This window comes from Tubulanus polymorphus, chromosome 11 (assembly GCF_964204645.1).
Source record: "Tubulanus polymorphus chromosome 11, tnTubPoly1.2, whole genome shotgun sequence".
In the NCBI taxonomy this organism is placed as follows: Eukaryota; Metazoa; Nemertea; class Palaeonemertea; order Tubulaniformes; family Tubulanidae; genus Tubulanus; species Tubulanus polymorphus.
In genome coordinates, this window is record NC_134035.1 from 4,438,523 (window position 1) to 4,458,058 (window position 19,536).

General features: G+C 38.8%; 1 long non-coding RNA gene and 1 other non-coding gene across 2 annotated transcripts in view; one reads left to right on the forward strand and one right to left on the reverse strand.

The window, feature by feature from the left end:
- Positions 1 to 585: 585 nt before the first annotated feature.
- LOC141913082 (uncharacterized) overlaps positions 586 to 19,536 on the forward strand; it is a 45,198-nt gene continuing 26,247 nt past the window's right edge. The window contains exons 1-3 of the long non-coding RNA XR_012620219.1: positions 586 to 635; positions 4,320 to 4,392; positions 4,463 to 4,546. This is a non-coding gene — a long non-coding RNA (uncharacterized LOC141913082). The remainder of the gene's footprint in view (positions 636 to 4,319; positions 4,393 to 4,462; positions 4,547 to 19,536) is intronic.
- On the reverse strand, positions 2,610 to 2,716 carry LOC141913791 (U6 spliceosomal RNA). Its single transcript, XR_012620636.1, has one exon. It is a non-coding gene; the product is annotated as a U6 spliceosomal RNA (small nuclear RNA).

The following is a 19,536-nucleotide window of genomic DNA, read 5'->3' on the forward strand; positions in this document are numbered from 1 at the left end:
CTTTGGCCTTGTATGGGTTTCTCGTTATACAAGGTAGCAGCGTAACGCGAAGAGTTCATGTGTGCAGGTGTGATGAAAGTTATGTTCCATATTCAGAAATAGGTCATTTCTATAAAACATCAATCTGAGCTAGCTCGCGCCTAATACTATACCGCGTTATGTTACATGTGTTCAGTGCGGCAGCAGAGAGTACAATAGGCAGATGACTATAGGGCCAGACTCGTTACATGATACCGATTGTAGATCCAGTATCAAGCGTATCCATTGTTACACTGGTTCCTTAGTCAGTCGAGCACTGTGCATGGTGTCGGTTGAACTAGGAATTATCTTTAAAGCCACTTACTGGCGATTTTACATCCAGTATCAAGCCATGTGTATCCTAGTTAGTTACCTAATCGTTGGTGGTAAGCTTTTTATAATCGGATGGGCTTATACCTGTGAAAATATCCGATCGTGAAACTAAACCACAGACAGGTTACTGACTATGTGTATCCGTATGGATATTGGATCCCTTTGACTCGCGACCGGCGCGTGAAGAGGACACTTAGTAGAAGATTAAACTTCTTTCAGCAGTGGAACACTTCACATCGAACCTGAAATACGACGTGGATTTGTGACACCACCCGAAAAAACAGGTACATAAAATGTTTCTTATCATTTCTAGATAATAACTCTCCTTAGTAATTATAAAATTCTACCCCGAGATATCATACGACTGTTTTCGAGGAGGCGCGCTATCGCGCTATCAGTCTAACATGACGTCATTCAAGTGGCCACTGTAGCGGAGGCGTCCCTCAGCGACCCGAATCGGTAGTCCTCAGTTCGTACTGCGGCAGTCTCCGATACCTTCCATGCGGGGCAAATGTGTGCTCATGTATGTCCAAAAAATAAACGTATTTTGTAAGAACGAAACTGCTGTAATTATTAAAACACATAGTAATTAAGGAGGCGTTATATCCACTTGTCGAAACCGATGCATGGACACTGTTCTAGTTGTGTCCATTGCTGAGTTAGCATCGAGTATTGTCTTCGCTGATCAGTCTGTCCAACATGTAGTAGACAGGTGATTAATTGTCTATCCTCTGATTCGTAGTTAAACAATAATGACGGGTCGGTGGCGTTTTAATGGCCGCGTTATTTATATATTGAACTGAACTGTCAAAACCTAAGCATGAACTTTATAGAAAACATAACAGATCTCTGATGCATTTATAAAGATCGAGGAAGATTTAATCCCGCAAGCATCCAACCATCAGGTGCGGATGCAAAGGGGGGTTCAGGGGTCATGACCTCCCCCTGCTCAGCTTCCAAAAAATTTTTTTAATCGTTTTCTTGAAGCGGGCGAACAGTACTACATAATCGGTACCATATCATCTTATGTATTTGGTCAGCGGTTTTCTTTGTTTAGGTAGCAGTTTGATAAGATGTAAAAGAAACCTTTATTAACATGTAATTAAGTAATCTATAAGATTAATAGTAAGAAACGAATCTATCTTACGTATCTAAATTGGTCCCCTTAAGTGGTAGAAATTCTGTCACTGAGCCATTCGCCTTGGACCGGTGAATGCTGGATAGGTGTGGAATTAGGAATTTTTGTACCTTCCAACAATATTTAGCAAACAACAGAAAATATAAGCTTATCTTGATAAAGTATAACAAAGTTATCAACAAAAACTATTTGAGGGTTCAATATAGCCTAGGCCATCCCAAAATAATGGTCTGTTTGCCGTAACCCGACCGACCCGACTTTAAAGGTACCGAGTGAAAACTTTTTTTCTGGGATTCATCGAAATAATTTTCATTTTTGATAAAAACTGCCGATCGACCGACCGGCCCACTGCCGATGTACGAGCTACTTAAGTCAAGTGTGCATCGTGTGAAAACATGCCTTGACTATTGGCCTTGGTTTTCTAGGATACTGGCTGTGTTCCAATAAGCTGCCATTCATTCTAAAAACGAAGCTGGTAATTCGATGTACTGTTTCTTTTTGAACGCAGAGATGACGCTCAGGACGGAGTACGAATATTAAAATTATTCTTGAAATCTAGGCAAACTAAATTTCACGTGCACTATGCGCAGATTTGGGATATCGTTTCCATATAATATAGATGATAATTGTGGTTTTTTTGCCCTAAAAGTTTGCAAAAAAACGATTCTACCTATCTACCGACTCATCCAAGAAACTTGAGTCGGTGTAACGGCAAACAATTGATATGTGATGGCCCTATTTTAATGATTTTAGCTAACTGGCTAGTTGGTCCTGTTTGACAAATTAAGGTTACCATAAGTACGTCAAATTCAGGTGTTTTTTCGCGGATTTCATTTGGTAGAGTAGAGGCGAGAGTGATGCTGGCGCTGCGCATTCTTATCAGTTGTATCGCCTCTCTCGCTTATTGGCTAAGATCCAAGTGTAGTTGTTACCATAGCCAACATATGGTATTACGTAATATATATCTGACGCTAGCGATAGCGAAAATCGGCCCGTTTCCTAGAAGCATCGTACTATTATGCGGTTTCAACCACAACTGCGATTACGTTCGCGCTACCGTATAACTTAAATTAGGAGCGCGGGAAAGTGGAAAAAAATGTAAGATTTAATTCGGGAAAAAAAAAATATGGAACGCTTCACGAATTTGCGTGTCATCCTTGCGCAGGGGCCATGCTAATCTTCTCTGTATCGTTCCAATTTTAGTATATGTACTGCCGAAGCTAGTACATCCTAACTGTGTTCGAAGGGTACGTTATATACCCTACTTGAGCGCCTTATACCACCTTACCGGTGTGTTATGTAATAAGAAAAAAAAAACGCGAAAATCATCAGAAATCTTTAAACCCAGTAGTCTAGACGTAAATAGTATTTAACAATATTTTTCGATTGATTGTAAGTCACGCCTCTGGTGCTTAACTGATAAACAACTTGATTATCAAATTAATTACGCGTAGCCTTATGCGAATCTAGATCGCCATCTATCGGGTATATGCGGAACTATCGTTAAAGCCACCAGCGGCAATTGTTTGATAGTCGTCGTTATTTATCCAAGTCCGCGTGTGGTTTACACCTGCCAGTTTCCTGTTATGAAGTATATCTACCACCCACCGTGATACGGGGGGAGGGGGAGGGGGGGGGTGTAATATATTTGAAGCAAACAGACGCTAGTTAGTTACCTAATCGTTGGTGGTAAGCTTTTTATAATCGGATTAGTTAGTTACCTAATCGTTGGTGGTAAGCTTTTTTATAATCGGATGGGCTTATACCTATATATGGGGTTTGTGAAAATATCCGATCGTGAAACTAAACCACAGACAGGTTACTGACTATAATCGGATGGGCTTGTGAAAGTATCCGACCACAGACAGGTTACAGACTAACTACTGTAGACGCGTACCCAGCAAATTTTTAGGCAATTTATGAAATTATGATTGTATTTAGGAACTGTTTTCCCTGAAGCGACACTGAAGTCTAATGCCAAACCGCAGTAGCGGTTTCTCACTTGATTTACTGTTACTGTGGAAGTAAAACTATTCGCGTTTCTAACTTGATTAAATTTCGCGAAAGTCGTTATCATTCTGTGTACAGAGCCGTCGGAAGGAATTTTTCAGTGGCGAGGCTTATTTCTGAAGGGTGGTCTGGGGGCCCTCCGCTAGAAAAATTTTGAAAATTCAATCGCCGGAGATGCGTTTGGGGCCATTTCACGTCTCATTCACAGAAGCAAGAGAAGCCGTTAGCCAACCACCTAGGACAGAGAACAACGTGCTGCTACACGGTACAGCGTGCTTTTGAAAAAATTGTTGTCAAGCAAAAAAGTGGGGTGGCTTTGGCCGCTCCTGCCGCCCCTGTTCCGACGGCCCTGGTGTATCTAGTTAGGCTAATTTACGTCGTTTTAAGGTCACATTTAGTGGGTGGCTCCCCCGATTTTACGATTAGGTAACGATTTTTTTTATCTCGAACAAACATTATATTCAAACGTCTATCGTAAATTCGATGTGTGATGTTCGTACAATGTAAGCCTGAAGTTCAGCGTTATTGGGAACGACCGAGGCCGTTTTGTCATAGGCAACCAATGCTTGGCGCGAGTTCACCCAGTCCTGGCAGTGGCTGTCTCCACAGTGTATCTACGTTGCTCTACGATCCTGTGTAACCACTGTGGTACATCAGACACTAAGGTTCTTGGTGAAGGCGCGAGTTGTCTAAGCGATGTGTCGGTCTTTATGAATGTTATTGTGCAGCTTTAGCGTTCGAGGTCTGTATCACCTATTGTTAAAGTGTGTCGAAATAAACTATAGCACATCCTGGCCTACGGGCGATTTGTTTATTATAGATATCATCAAGCCACGCGTCTGAGTCGACGGCAAATACGATGTACGCGGTAGCTAACAGGATGAGGCCTAAATGTGAGTTTTCGTTAAAACGTTTTTGAAAGGTTTAAAACTGTAAAACTACAGACACTACATACATTTACAGGGTGTGGAATGGATTGACTTGGTGTATGTAGGCTGTTGTTGTCGACCAAGAAAGGATGGACCCGCCGAAATCTCATTAAAACAGGTGAGTGTATCTAAACTGCAGGTAAACTATAACTCTTCTTTCTTTAGATTTGTCGTTTCTATCTCTCGAGATTCTATTGATGTATCCGCGATACTCTCTTCAGATCTGACCTAATAGTCTGTGTGTATCATTTCAATCTGATTGCTGTATTATGACAGATATGACGACGATTGATTCAATTCAAATTTCATTGCTACTTAGGCCCGATATTACAATTCGAAAGTTCGTGGTGTGTCAGTGGCTGTGGGCGACATGGTTTTAGTGAGAAAAGTTGGGGTGAAAGGAAGGAATAAGTTAGGCGACCGGTGGGAAGAAAATCCCTATCTTGTGATTGGTCAGCCCAATCCTGAAATACCAGTTTACGTGGTGGAGAGTACTGTAACCAACAAGCGTAAAACCTTGCATAGGAATCTATTGTTGGTCTTGTCAGTACCTCTGCGAATGCCCAAGGCGTCTCTTAAAGAGAGAGCAGTTGTGGAAAAACCTATTCCATGCTTGGATCTGGAGGTATTCGAAACCGAGTCGGTTGACGAAACTGAGTCGTTAGATGATTTTGTAATCATAGAGAGAAGGGGTCATAATATAGTCGACGAATTAGACGGTGCTGCACCGGAGAGTGTGATGGTGGAGTCGGATCGCCAATCTGGGGATTTGATTGATAACACCGGAGCTGACAGTGCAGTATCTTCTACCACTCCAATTGTGAGAAACGTTTCTAGTCAACCTCCGCTAACTATTGAGCAGTCTGACCCTGTCACGGAATCGTCTGCAAGTCACACTCCAGTAGTGTTTCATTCTGAAACAGAGGATGAAGTAGAAAGTAGGAATAATTCTGAAAGTGGGGTGGCTGGGGGCAATGATAATGATAATGAAGTCAGGTCTCCTCGACCTCAGCGAGTACGCAAATTGCCTACTAGATTTGATGATTATGTGGTGGGTCAAACACAGTTAAACCCATCATGGACAAAGAAAATTGAGATTCTCTTTGCTGCAGGAAAAGATCCTGCCATAAGTTCTAATGAAGCTATTATGGCGGCTATTTTGAAATTGTGTAACTGTGATGGGACGTGATAAATTGACCAGTGAAACTAAATCGAACGTAGTAAGGTTTGCGTAGAAATATGTATAAGTCATGTGTCAAATTTTTATTCTCTGGTTAAATAGTATAATTATGGTATGAGTAAGCTTTTAAAAAAGTACGATTGGATAGTATATAATCCTAAAAAAAATTTAAAAAAAAACTTTTAAAATTAATAGCGCATTTTATTCGAAATATATATATTTGATATATCTATCTTTCTATTTTCCTGATATCGAGGACGATATTCTTTCTGCCAGGAGGTAGATGTAACCGGGTGAACTTGTAGGGGAAACCGTTCCGTACAGTGCTGCCATCCTTTTTCTAAGTAGGTGGCGTTCTGGTTTTTCGCGGCAATTATTCATTGTTTGTTGTCCTTACAGACAACACCTATGTGTGTTAATAAACTTCTATATTGTTTATTCCTGTTGCCGCAGGTAAGATATTGTTTAAATCCATAACTTTATAAGTATCTTATATAATACAAATTGTAAATTCCGGAGTAATCGAATTTATGTGGTGTCAGTTTAGGGTGAGTTAGGTGAAGGTTCTTTGGAAAGTTTCATTTCGATCAATATGAAATAATGTTAAATTGTTAATATAAGATATGTTGTATAGGGAATGATTCATTGTTTGTTGTCCTTACAGACAACACCTATGTGTGTTAATAAACTTCTATATTGTTTATTCCTGTTGCCGCAGGTTTGTCGATCGTTGTCTTGGCTATTGTTGGTCTCGGACCGTGAGGAGTCGGCGAAACACAGCTGTAGAAGTGGATCTCCAGAACCCCGAAATCGATCGGTTGCTGTCATTCGATAGAGGAAATAAGGCCGGTCACATATATAACGACATCCTCCCCCGGCAGGGATTCGAACCTGATGGCATCGAGATTGCTACGGCACGAAACCCTGCCATAAACGACCATGTGTGCGGATACATGCGCAGGTTTACCGTGATGTCATTGTCAGCCAATCAGAAATCATGTTTCATTTGGTCCATACTTCTACCCGGGTTTTCCCATTTATATGATTTCCGGGTTGTCGAAGCATGGTTTGTTTGTTCGTTCTCGTGTGCTTTGTTATCAAACAGTTATCAAACACAACATCTGATGACTCGATAAACTTTCCAAACCGAAACTACGACAGACTTCTTCAAATGTTTGCAGTTCGAATTTACTCAGAGACGAAACGGAATCCATATTGGAATTGATTGCCAAAGCGATTATACAACGAGCAGTCTGATTGGTGCCGCCAGTTTTCGTTCGGATAGTGCGCATGTAACTGCGCACATGGTCGTTTATGGCAGGGGTTCGTGCCGTGGCTGAGTGTAGCGATGCCATCAGGTTCGAGTCCCTGCAAAGGGAGGATGATATAATGAGTGGCTTGAATGGGGCCAGTAAATTCTTAGCTTTAGGTTGAGTTACATGTTAGTTGTAACATGATATACGATGGCCAGGCCCGTAACACAGTGTAACATTCTGAAACCACTGTTACTCTAAGGTGAGATGTCCGTAAGAGGCATATAGTGTACATTGTAAGAGAAACTAATGTTTTAAAGTTTTTTTAAAATTCCATGCTCAAAGTGTATATCGTTGTATCTCTGTTGGTGATAACATTCTTTTTGGAGGCCATGGTTTAAATGACTCAGATTTTTTATCAGATTATGGCCATGTTATATATCGACAGATATAAGCAGAGCGTTTGTCCGCCTCTACAGCAGGTTTACAGGTTTCCACGTGGCATGAACGTCCACTTCCAAATCATAATGCAATCCAGCTGCGAAAGTAGCTGATGATTACGGAGATCGTCTTTTTTGCATTTTTGCACGGTTTGTGTGACCAGGAATTCCCTGCGAATACTGATCGAATTTCAATCTAAAGAACCCTTTTGTGTGCGCCCTATTGCTCTCTCAAATCTGCACAGCTGGTGAATCATGGGTCACAATACATCCACCCAAAATTCCTCCTGACAGGAATGTAGCATGTCGGATCCAGGCTAAAATTGCAAAAACGATAAAACGTAGACCACACTGTAGAAGGAACCGTTGTTATTCAACAGTTCCTTCTACAGTGCTCTTAGTAAGGATGCTCTAGAAAACGTCCATCATGTCTGTCAAGTCAAGTATTTAAGTAAAATCTACTAGAAGAAACGTGAAATTTTAAATGCTTATAAAGTTTATTGAATTCCATTCTCAATGAGAAAGTAGAGGAACAGTCGTCTCGAAGGAGCTTATTATTGCGGTGATCGTCTTGGCATTTTTGCACGGTTAGTGTGACCAGGGATTCCCTGCGATTACTAACAAAATTCCACTCTTAAGAATCTTTCCTGTATGTAAATGAAAAGAATTAAAAATAAGCGAAGTCGAATAAAGGAATTCACAAGAATGGAATGCAGTGTTGTTTACTATAATAGCTATTACCATTCATTGTTTATGAACATTTTTGCAAAATAATTTGCCAATGATGTCTTTTCATTGCGCTGCATCATAATGACTTTGAATTGGGGTCATAATACCTCTGCCAAAATGCCTCCACCTAAATATCCCACACCCTGAATCCCTCCACCCAGAATGCGATCAAGATTGTATTACCCGGTAACACACCACTGGCTGTCACATTCACCATCAAAATTAATTACATGGGGAGGATTTATGCATTCTTTTACATTTTTTTTCTTAATAGCCTTCTGATAACGTTTGATGAGGCTGTCGGCCATCTGTTTCAAACCTTCCCCTTCTCCTGCTGGAAAAACACTTTTTGATACATGGCAGAATTCGTTTCCTACATTTCTCAACTCGAACCAGAGATTATGATATTATTTTGCTGTTTTTTTCGTATGTTTTTTTTTTCTTTTGAAGCAAATTACAAGTGTTTTTGTTAACCATCATAGCATTATGCTTAACTGAAGAAATTTCTTCCACAGGTGTATCCAGACAAATCAGCTTCATCGCTGGAACTTGAAATGTTGTATCATAGATAATTGTCATATCTTTGTTCTCAACATTTCTGACCTCTTTATAGAGTATAGCCAACCCTTTTAAAACGCGGTCAAGACTGACTTCCTCATCAATATTTACATAGGTTTCAACATCTATTGTATCACTATGATCTGATTGTTTGGCACTTGGTGCAATTCTTTGCAGACTGGCTCCCAATTCCCAAGTTGGTTTTTCCCACTTGGATATTTTTAATCTCAGCCCGGGTGCAAAAGACAATTCCTGTGAAATGATTCAGAACTCTTAAATCTTCGCCAGTTCCACCCAACAAAATGTAATAAAGGAATTTCTTTGTTTCTTCTTTGGGGTCCCCGGAGTAATTGATTCACCCGATAAGATGCTAACACTTTTAGTCAGCCCTGCTATGTCATTGGACTTTTGTATATTCATGAGCTATGCATGGCTCACATTCATAGACCTTTCTGCTAACCAAACAGTTTCCCACCCAAGATTATGAATACCGGGTTAGATCCAAATTCCCGGAAAATATCTTACTAGTTATTATTCAAAAGATTATATATATGAACCTCATGTCCTCAATAAAAGATACGCCTTAATAGACATGGTCACATATAAAAAGGGTTGGTCCACCTCTACAGCCAGCTAACAGGTTTCCACGTGGCATGATCATCCCCTAAAAAATCATAATGCACTTTAGCTGCGAAAGTAGCTTATTATCGGGGAGTTCGTCTTAGCATTTTTGCACGGTTAGTGTGACCAGGAATTCCCCTGCGAATACTGACTGAATTTCACTCTAAAGAATCCTTTTGTCTGCGCTCCATCGCTCTCAGATTTCAATTTGGAATTTGCACACACGAAATAATTTGCCAATGATGTGTTTTCATCGCGCTGCATCATTAGGGTTATGAGTTGGGCAGAATGGTGACCACAGCTTGCCAAATTTCTTTTTATTGCTAATTTGATGGCTCCACCGTCTTCTATAAGATAGTGAGCCATTTTAGAGAGGTAGTTTTCTGAGCGCTGCTCGCGTATCTTCTTTTCTAGCTGCATTGAGCTATTCCCTCGCCCTCGCTGAATTAACAGTCTGATGACACGACATCTCTTCAGCTGCAGAACTTAATTCCTACTGCACTTGCACAATGCACGTTTCATCAATTTCTGATGATGTTATTCGTTTTGGTCCAGGGTAAAAACTGCATGGTTTCATTTCCATTTCTTCTATGTAATGTATTGCATTGCATTCTTAGTGGGAAAAAAATCCCCCGCAATCTTCGAGGTCATCCCTACACAAGTGTTCACAAACTAGAAGTTAACTAACATAGGCAGTAAACTCAAAAAGGAGTCGTTGTAGTTGGCTCCATTAATGCGAAGAAGACCTTTCTTTAGGATTTATATTGGATTTTAATATCGAGACATAACGGACATGAAATGATGAAATGCTGATCTGAAATTAATAACATATAGAATTTAAACTCTGATCTTAAATGAATTTGAACACTGATCTTTGATTAATTTCCTATTTAAATCATTCATTATCAAATATAATAGAATACAAATTAACTGGTTAAACTAACATGTTTTTTGACCAATATATTCTCCTAAATACTCGTTTAATTGCATGAAATCTAATCTCTAAAAAGAATCGACGTGTCGCTAGTTGTATCTACAAAATTTCTCATCCTAGATTTCGTTGGTTACACGTGATGAGCTCTCGATGAGCTATTCGTACCTCTAACAGTCGTGTTGAATGTACACCACTCCGGTTTTGGACTCGAATCCCATATTGACTATAATTTGAAGTAATAAAACAAACTCTTTTAGTGGAAAAGTTCTATATCCATACAGTTAAGATATAAAATATTCTTCGCTCGAGGCCTCTTTCTCCGTGCACTACGGATCTGCAATGAAACCTTTCTTTCGGCTGAATTTGACCACATATCCAACTCTCTTAAAAAATTGGCTTACCCTGATCACATTTTGAAAATCACTATTTCCAAGGCTAAAGGAACTCTTTTCAATTCTAAACCTCCAGAAATTGAAAAAAATTTCTGAATTCATTGTAGTTCGGTATGTACCTGTTTTGGAAAAGTTTCGGCACTCTCTTCCTTTATTGCATGAACAAATCATTTTCACGTATGAAAAAAAAATTAGTAAGACTTTGGTTAAAAACACTAAACCTAAACCTTTGGACTGCAGGGTTTACAAAATTCCTTGTTTTGGCTGTGATAAAATTTACTTTGTGGAAACTGGCCGTCAATTAAAAACTCGAATTTCGGACCACAAAAAGGATATAATAAATAAAAAACCGGCTAGTTACCCTAATTACTCGTCATTCAGATATTAGTACCAATTTAAATAATGGCTTTTCTCCACACAATTCCCTTCTCTCTAAGTATATTATTAATGCCTTGCCAAACACGAATTACTTACTCACTCACTATTTTACTCAATTAACCTGTTCTCCTATGTATATATACAACTGTTTTTAGTCAATATCTCACACTTGACGATGATCTCTTGGGTGAGATCGAAACGTTGTGTATTTTATATATTTCAGTTTGTTCGAATAGATAAATTTCTTGATTTTAGAATTCTTTTAATTTGTAGATTGTGGGTTTTTATCTTATTATCCGTCCACCACATTCGAGTGTGGTTATCGTTCTATTTCTAGATAATTGAAATTAAAAAGTGAATCAGTCATTTATTTTAGAAAAGGTCAGAGGCAATGAAAAATGAGAATATATTAATATTAACTGATAGACTTATTCACACTAGATGATATCCTAAGGCGACATATTTCTAGATTATTGATAATTTAAAAAGTAAACGCGTAGTTTAGATATAACATATTTCTAGATCAATGAATTTCTTGTTATATTTTGTGGTGCTGAGCTCTTCAATGGGCTCTTCCAAGTCAACACCAGATTTATTATCTAAGTTGTAATTTGCCACCCATCCAATTATTTTCTTCTTACATTAAGGCTATTCTAGATACTCAGCCACATAATAAGTCAACACTAGATTTATGATCTGAGTAGTTTTAGCCACACCGTGTAATATTATTTTTCTTACATTGAACAGATTCCAGATACTCGGTTGATGAGCTGTTCCATGTTGCAACTTGCTTGATTACCTGTGTTGTAATTCACTGCCCTGTACAATGATTTTCTTACATTAACCCTATGTTAACCAAGGACATTTCTGGTTGTCAAAAAATTATGCAATTCATTTTCAGAACATGTTAAGATACTAATAGTGGATATCTATCGCTATTTTTATCCATGCATCCGTTTGACCTAGTTTTTCAAAATGTTGCAAATCCACAACATTGGTAAAATGTGGAAAATATTTGATAAACTCAACAAGAAAATATATTCAGATAAAAACGTTTTATTTCGAAAAACACAGTTACTTTTTGTGGAAACCAACAAAACAGTTTGATTTACTCTTCAAACAGAGGTATACATTGCATTTCGAACACTTAGTTTGCGTATAACCACTTGGACAAAGCCTGCACCTTGAACGAGTTTCCGTTATGGTCGGCCAATGATCTAAGCAATCAAATCTAATGTCATTGACTGGTTGGTTAATGACAGTCCTACGTTTTTTCACGGCTGGAGGAGATAACAAGGCTTCAAGACTTGGCCGACCAACACGTGATTTTTTACCAGCCTTGATCATGGCTTCTGCAACTGAAGCCTGAAAACTCCTCATGGGAATAGTCTTCGCTAACCGTAAAGCAGATGCATCACGTTTATACATGATCCAGGCGTCAACAAGTGCCTGCCTGATAGTGTGGTAGAAGATGTACATGTACCATCTCTTGCTTTTTATTCTAGGTTTATATAGGGTGCAAAGCATATCTAATAAATCTATGCCACCCATATTCTTGTTATATACATTAATTACTGCTGGTCAGGGAACTTGAATATGCTCTTTCTTTTTTGTATCATATCGCTTTACTTCAGTTACTGGATCTATAGCCAAGAAATTTGATACGACCAAGACCGGTTTATTATCTAGCCACTTTACGATTGCAATATCTGAATTCTTTTCAACGACAAGATCATAACTGCCCCTATTTCGTTTTTGTAGCTCTTTGTCGGATAAGACAGGTGCTTTACCGATACGATCTGCTCTAGCAGTACCAATGTAATACATCTGACATTTTTTCAATTCATTTACCATCTTGAAATTGGTAAAGTAATTGTCACCACAAATCTTGAAACTACGGTCAGCCGGCAAAGAATTACATAACTGAATTACAACGTTCCCACCCAGACCACAACCTTCAACTTCTGGACAACTATCTACAATTCCTGTTCCCTGACCTGAATAAACATCACAATCATGCAAGTAACCATCATTTGAACAACGTCCCCACATCTTTATCCCCCATTTCTTTGGTTTTTTTGGTAGATATTGGCGAACAATTGATCTACCCTTGAAACCAATCAATCTCGTCAACTGATTGAAACTCGGTAGGATTACATCCATTCAAGATGTTCTCTTTGAATTTTTTCAGCCATGGTCGTAACTTCCAAATTCTATCTAATTTTTGGTCATCAGTGACCAAATTGTTATCCACAAAATGTAACATAATCGCAATTTTCATGAATCGATTCCTACTCATTGCATCAGCTATTGGTGGATATCGCGATGAAACTGACCAATAACTACCAATCTGGGGCATTTTTACAAGACCCATTAGCAGATAAATGCCAATAAATACTTCTAATTCTTCTTTTGTGAGTTTTAGATTTGAGCCATCTTTTTGCATTGCATAGTTATTAGTCTCAACAACAACTAAATCAAACATATCATCTGTGATAATATCTCTAAAATATTCACAATTAGTTTTGAGTGCAGCTGGTGGAATATTTTGATCTGGAACAAAGTACAGGTACAGAAACTTCAAACTCTTTTCGTTGAAATTGGTAATTAGAAGCCACCATTCCCTTGGATTTTTTATTTCGGCCGGCTATCATGCTGAGGGGTTCATCGTCGTCATCGGTTTCCTCATCTGATTTCGAGTCAGGCACTCCGACATCGGTATCATCAGAATCATTATCTGCGCCTCTATCAGATTCATTTCCTCAACCATCATCAGCTTCATCATCCTCCATCTCTGAAATACCTGAAAGGTCACTGTCGTTTCCTGTCACAGCATTCAGGACATCATCAAATTTAATCCGCTTCCGCTTGCTACGTTCCATGATTGCTAATATGATTAAAAAAGAACCAGTAAATGCAAGGGTAATTAATATTTAATCATTAGAATTGAATGCAGGGGGACAAACTGAAATAAAAAAATTTATCTCAAAATTTCATTTTACCCTGATCAATCAATGTTGTATTTTTGCACACCCAAAATTCGTGGGCTAAATTATAGATTTATGAATGTAACCAAATTCAATTTAGTGAATATTTCTATTCTTTAGGCTTTATATTTCAAGATCATCATCTGATCTTTTAAAGAAAACAACCAGGAATTGCTTATAATCGAGCAAAACTTACTTAAGAAATTCTGACTTGCTTACTTCAAGGAGACAGTCATTGCGCAATGCCAACCAGTAAAAGTTATTGTGAGGTGCTGCCATCTCGCGACGCTTAAACAAACTACTAATACGTTGTGATTCTGCAACATTGGTTAATAATGGACAAATGTTAACAATAAGGGTACGAGCCACTCCCAAAAACCTTGTTGCAAATTCGCAACCCGGGTTAACATAGGGTTAAGGGCATTCTAGATTCTCAGCCACATAATAAGTCAACACTAGATTTATAATCTGAGTAGTTTTAGCCACACCGTGTAATATTATTGTTCTTACATTGAACACATTCCAGATACTCAGTTGATGAGCTGTTCCATGTTGCAACTTGCTTTAGTACCTGTGTTGTAATTCTCTGCCCTGTACAATGATTTTCTTACATTAAGGGCATTCTAGATTCTCAGCCACATAATAAGTCAACACTAGATTTATAATCTGAGTAGTTTTAGCCACACCGTGTAATATTATTTTTCTTACATTGAACAGATTCCAGATACTCGGTTGATGAGCTGTTCCATGTTGCAACTTGCTTGATTACCTGTGTTGTAATTCACTGCCCTGTACAATGATTTTCTTACATTAATGCTATTCTAGATTCTCAGCCACATAATAATTCAACACCAGATTTATAACCTCTGTGTTTTAGCCACACCGTTCAATATAATTCTTCTTACCATACATTGAACACATTCCAGATACTCGGTTGATGAGCTGTTCCATGTTGCAACTTGCTTGATTACCTGTGTTGTAATTCACTGCCTATCCAATGATTTTTTTCTTACATTAGAGACATTCGAAAGTCACACGAGCTCTTCCAAGTTAATATGAGATTAATTTTTAGCGTTGTAGGTCCCTATCCGATCCAATAACTGTCTTCTTATACTGAGGACATTCGAGATACTCAGTCCATGAGCTCTTCCAAGTTACAACTTGCTTGATTACCTGTGTTGTAATTCGCTGCCCCAGTCAATGATATTCTTCTTATTTGCTTTCGACAGTCGCTCGAGTTCTTTTTGATCTTAAAATAGGGATTGTCCCCATTATTTATTTATTTGGCTGGTAAATTTTGTTTGATTTTTCGATTGAGTGTCCCTTACAGACCCACCACACCTGCCGGGAGCGAAACAGGGGGTTTGATTTTGAAATCGGAAATCGAAGTACAGATATAGATGTGTGATCGGCGGTCGAGTTAACAGAATATTTTTAAATCGAAGTACATAATTGGAAATTCGGTTTCGGTTCATCCAAACAATGTTCCATTCAGTCTGAACCGGCAAGCGACTGGGATGAATTTTTCTGGCTGCCTAATTTAATACATTGAGATTCTGGAAATAGCTATATTACAAGGTTGAAGATCATTTTGTCCATTTTTATATTTTTTTGGTCTTTTTCTACGTGTAAATAGTCCGATAGTTTATTGTGGTTTTTTTTTTCTTGGGTAGCTGTTGATGTAAAAGTCCTCTAAGTTGATGATTCCGCGTGTTGACTAGATAGGAAGAAAGCACATTTCGAAACGCAAATTTTCCAGATGAGAGTATGGCCCTGGGGTATCCGAAGTTTAGTTGTGTGACATCGACGGTGCAGCTCCGATGAGGATGGGTTCTCCGTCAAGGGGTGCGCAGTTGGTACTCAACATCTGGTGCTGAATTTGCCTAAAAGTAAAATTTTTACGCTGGGAGCAGTTTTTCTGTTTCTAATATACAGTGCATAGTTAGGTCCGTGAATGTATCGCAATCAAACTGACAGTGCTATGCGCATTGATAGACTGTCAGTAAGAAAGCGACACAAACACGTGAATATTGAATACATGTTTGTACACTTACATATATACAGTCTTGATCGGGTTTTATTTACATTGTCACGACTATGTTTTTGGTAGTTTTTAATGAGACTGATGTAAAGAGGCAACTTTCCAGTCACCATTGCGCGTACCGGTAGATAGACTGAGCTTGCTTGAGTTCTTAACGTGCGGGGCGTCGTTTAAATATTTTTACTGCGGTGCAAGGGGATCCAAAGGACATACAGTTGGTTTATTAGTCCATGCATCACAGTAGAATGACTACTTCGATAAGTCATAATAGGTGAGAAAAGATTCCGATGGCCGACATCGAGCTGCGACAGCATTTCCTTGCTCCAGCTAATGTATTTCATGTGGCACGAATGACATATCAGATATTCTATATTCTACATCTAACACCTACCTGGTTCTTGGATTGATTCCGGTTCTGACCAGTTCTGTATTGGGAGAAGGAATCGTCATACCGTCAACTTCCTCATTGAAGCCTTTGTCATCTTCCACTCAATTAAATTCACACTTTCTTCTACTGATTGCACACTCCTACGCTCCTTCCAGTTTGGTTGTAGAGATATTCGATTCCGTATCACAGCAGAATGTCTACTTGTGACGCTATCGCTTTATATGATATAGGGAAACTGCCTGATATGTGAGCATTTCACAGTTTGATGAGTGATCATTGAGTGTCAGAATGACTTAATCAAGTGATTGTGATAAAAACTAACCAAAAATTAAAAGATAAAAACACATTATCAATGATTAACACATAGATTCGTACATTGCAATTAACAGAGTGACGAATTAACAGAAATTTGATCTAACTATTGTGAATAATACAAACTCATAGAATAATATACATGAAAAATGAAAAACTAATGGTTTAATATATATGATAAATCGGAAGTTGAATGTTGAAATGAAAAGTTGATTTTGATACCTTATAAAAAGTTACCATTATGAAACCTAAACAATGTTAACCATTCAGCGTCATTTTATAAATTCCAACCGTAAATCGATGTGCAAAACGTCACATGTCTATGTGTACACTATTTGGCTAAATATTATTGACAAAGATGTAGACCATCGTCGACCAAATCAGTTAAATCGTCATTTTCTTCTACTGATAGCAAGCTCCTACCAATTAGGTTGTACGGATATTCAATACTGGTTAGTTCGCCTGGTTTCAACATGGGTATTTGTCACGCATTTAGAAAAAGCAGTTCATGCAAACGAAATTTAACCAAAAATAGCTGAATATTTCAACAGGTTAGCAACAGAATCGCAGTCGTTTCCAAATATTTGCTTTTTCAACTGGCTGACAGATTGCTGTGTTCGATCCAAGTAGACAGACATTGAAGGGGCACAGTCAGCAGCAGCAGCTTGCTCTCCATCTTGATTCCAGGGCACACTCCTTCCAGCAAATATGCCTGGAAAAACAAATCATTTGTACTTCCACCTGAAAATTCATGTTATTAAAAGTGATTCCCACCATTCTTATTCAATTTCATAAATAAATGAACTTGAAATGAACCCATGTTCGTGCCAGGAATAAACCTATTCAAATGTAGGTGAACCCCTACTGCATCGGTACACGGGAACGCACTAATCCAACATACGTGTTGTTATTTCGGCAAACCTGTTCTCGATGCGACTTTGAAATGTGGGTGATCACGCAAGTCACCTTCGGGTTGCTGAACTCGCACAACTTACACGAAAATACAGTGCCGGCAGGGTAGGATTAAACAATACATATAAACTAATATCCGGGTCGACAATACACGATACATGTCTCTTCTGGGCCTCCCAAAATAAATAGTCCAGATCTTGCCTGAATCTATAACAGGCACACCCAAAGTATTGTTAGCCTGTTCACCAATGAATGCGTTCAACAATTTCTTGATTTCCATTTCGATTGTGACATGATTGCGGTTTTTCTGCGACAATGAAGCACAAGTTCTTTCTTGAAGACTTTCGCCTGCACTTCACTACCGGACAGTGACGGCACACCGAGTTCCGCCCTCTTCACACAAACTAAAAGAGCAATGTCATCTGCACCCCATTCAAAGATACAGCCGGACAATCTTTGCATGAATATTCCATACATCTGATGCCATCAGTTGTACATTCGTTTGTACTACGCCGCATAAAATGCAATGAGTCCAAACATACTTCTAAATCTGGCCAAGCAGAAAGCAATTGGCTGTATCAGCTGCATTTCCTTGAAGCTTTTTCACAATCTGAAAAAAAACAAGAAAAAAAGGGTCCATGAGAGTTTTATCAGCTAAAAGTGCGAAATGAAATATATTTCGTGATGCTTTACCTTTTACCGGTGCGTCGATTGCAGCAGTCGCGATCCACATATATATAGGGCGCTTGACGGGTCTACATTCGCATCCGATTATCGGTTCACAATACCAGTGGCCATCTGCTGTAAACCTTCGCCCCCACCTGCCGTCAACACCTGGCTGAACTCATTCCCCATATTGGTAACCCAATTGCCTGTACCGGCTGCATTTCCTCGTAGCATTTTCACAATCTGAAAAAAGAAGAAAAATGGGTCCATTAGAGTTTAATCAGCTAAAAGTGCGAAATGAAATATATTTCATGATGCTTTACCTTTTACATTGAGTCCATTTTCACAACGCTTCCAAACACCGAAGTTTTGTTTGATTTGACCTCGTCCAATCTAGACAAAATGTCCAAACAATAAACGTAGAGAAAACAATGTGGTTTTGGCACAAATGGCATTTCTGGGGAATCTTTGAATGCAGTTTGCGAGTTTTTCTTGCGTCTGATCCTTTCTTACGTCTCTATCCAACAGTGATGGCAAACCGAGTTCAGCTCTCATCTGTGCTGATTAGGAGAGCAATGTCATCCGCACACTCCACGCAAAAATGCAACTGGGCAATCTTCTCATAAATGTTTCGTATAAATGATGTAAATCGGTCATACAACAAATGACAATCCACTGCATAAAGTGCCAAGGTCTAAGCGCACTTCCAAATTCTGCCAGGCTGAAAACGTATCGCTGGTACAACTATTATTATAAGGCACTCGGTGGCCCAACAGTGGCACCCACATATCGTTTTATAATTCCATTGACCATTTGCTGTAAGCTTTCGCCTTCTGCCGTCAATACAGTGACCAACACCTTGCCGAACTTAGGACCCATATTGGTTACCTAATTGGCTGTGCAAACAGCTATTCTTTGCAGCTTGTTAACAATCTGAATAAAAAGAAGAAAAAGGCTACAAGATAGTTGAACTGGGCTAAAAGTGCAAAAAAATATATTTTGTTATACTTCACCTTTTTCGTTGAGTCCATTTTCAATACATTTCCTAACACTGAAGTAATGTTTGACTTCACCTCGTCCAGACAAATCTTGACAAAACATCTAAACAATAAACACGGAAAAACCAACCTGGATTCAGTAAAGATGGCATTCTGGGGAATATTGAACACAGATGATTGGCTTATCAATACATTATAGATTGCGTTCTTATACTGAGAAAAGTTGGCCCATTAGTGCACCGTTTTTGTAAGCCACAATTCCGTATGCAGTTGCATCGCACTATTTCCGGGACCTCATTGCCGAAAAAGCCTGATAGCA